This window comes from Atta colombica, unplaced genomic scaffold (assembly GCF_001594045.1).
Source record: "Atta colombica isolate Treedump-2 unplaced genomic scaffold, Acol1.0 scaffold175, whole genome shotgun sequence".
Lineage (NCBI taxonomy): Eukaryota > Metazoa > Arthropoda > Insecta > Hymenoptera > Formicidae > Atta > Atta colombica.
The window spans coordinates 824,144-825,994 of NW_017259266.1; the positions used below are offsets into that span (position 1 = coordinate 824,144).

General features: G+C 30.1%; 1 protein-coding gene across 1 annotated transcript in view; it reads right to left on the minus strand.

Moving 5' to 3' along the window:
• The window catches only part of LOC108686327 (elongation of very long chain fatty acids protein AAEL008004-like), an 18,300-nt gene extending 17,626 nt beyond the window's left edge, over positions 1 to 674 (minus strand). Inside the window, exon 1 of the mRNA XM_018191587.1 lies at positions 607 to 674. The gene's annotated coding sequence lies outside the window, so the exon portion shown is untranslated. The remainder of the gene's footprint in view (positions 1 to 606) is intronic.
• Positions 675 to 1,851: the final 1,177 nt, after the last annotated feature.

The window sequence follows — 1,851 nt, forward strand, 5'->3', positions numbered from 1 at the left end:
GAGAGAGAAATTACTCTATGCTATTGAATTCCTTCATTTTATTATTTCATTTTAAAAAGAAAGTTTGATACAAATACTATCAAACATGCATTTTTCCATGTGATAAACGTTTTCTCTGAATGTTTTTTTTTTATCTTCATGTTAACTTGCACATGCATGTGCAAATGTAAAACTTTTCGCGAATGTCAATGCTTACATCTCTGCAGATAGTAATCGTAGCATGACATGAAGGAAGTGAAACCACTGTCATAATCACGAAGCTCATTAAATTTATATCAAATAAAATCGAGAGAACTATTTTCATTTCTCTTCTCTTTTAATGATTCGCAAGTAGCAATATTCGCAAAATTGCGGCACAGGAAATCAAGAATCTATTCTTATATAAAACTAGACATTTTCATTCGAAAAATTAACTTGAAGTAGCAGTTAGCATCAGCAACTAATAATAGTAAAAACAAACACGCCGATTTTACGGAATAAATCATCGTTCTCGACTAATAATTAATTTATAGATTGCATCTCTAGAAGTGAATAAGGAATCATTCCATATTTTCTGCAAACATAATGTATCTATGGTCCTACTTTACGCTGCGGCGCGAAGCTTACCTTTTGAACTTAACTCGTGAGATCACGTGACGATAAGATTCACTAGTTCATCCTAGAATACTTCGCGCAGTTCACTCAAGCGAACTCACACGCGGCTCTGAGCGTTCTTCTCTCTTCTTGTAAGATCGCGCGACACATAGGAAGATAAGGATGCAACGCGATCCGAGTTTTAAATTAACAATAATTTCCGTTTCACGATAGGATGATGAAAAAAAAGCGTTTCTATTAATTCTCAGAAGGGGAAATGCCACTAATCTCTACACTAGCCGATATACTACGATCGCCGATCTCAAGAGATGACTTTCACAATGTTCGTTCTCATGTGATCCAATGCTCCTAAAGAACTGAACGAATGTGATCGCAATCGTTTGGAGTATGTCCGAAGTGCTTCCCACTTTCGTGACCAAACAAGTGCAAGAAGTGGGGTACTAAAACATTAGAATACTGTTGTTGCAATCACAACGTTGGGGGGTCCTCCGAACAACCAAGGGAAAACTCATCGGTTCAGGTCTTTTGCTCCCTTCTCCGCAAACCAATGACAGCTGTTATTACGTCATTCAAAAATTAAGAAAATTATATAATGCAATATGATTATTCCTGTTATGATCTTTCCCAGTTCATACCCCTTCACAGAATAATTGCGTTACATTCTTCTATAAATGAAAAAGAAAAATACTAGTCTACAAACTGATATTTCTTTGTCTCTCTCTCTTTTTCTCTGCAATTGAGAAATTTAGATAGTTTAAAAAAAATTGTAGATCTTGAATTAATTATTTAAGAAGATTTATAACATTAAATTATTATAGCTCAAAAGAGATTTATGATTTATTAAATCATTTATAAAATATACTTCAATAAATTTTAATAAAATTGTTATAATTCTACTTAAAAATTTATTAGTAATAAATTACTTTTAAAATTATCATAACTTAATTAATTATTGTCTTATGCGAAAGATTATGTTTTTAACAATAAAAATTTAATTTAATTTTTATTAATTTTTAATAACGAACATACTTCATAATTATATAATTTTCACCGTGTTGGTTAATATAAATATTAACATAGAGTGGATTTATAACATTATGAATATTAACATAATAAAAATTATATAAGTATCGCATAGTTACATCTACAATCATATTTTTTAGAGTGTAATGCTTAAAGATAAAATTATAATCTTTTTTAAAAAAAAATTGAATTTTAAAAAACATTTCTAAAAAAAAACTGCCAGATTTTTCTTTT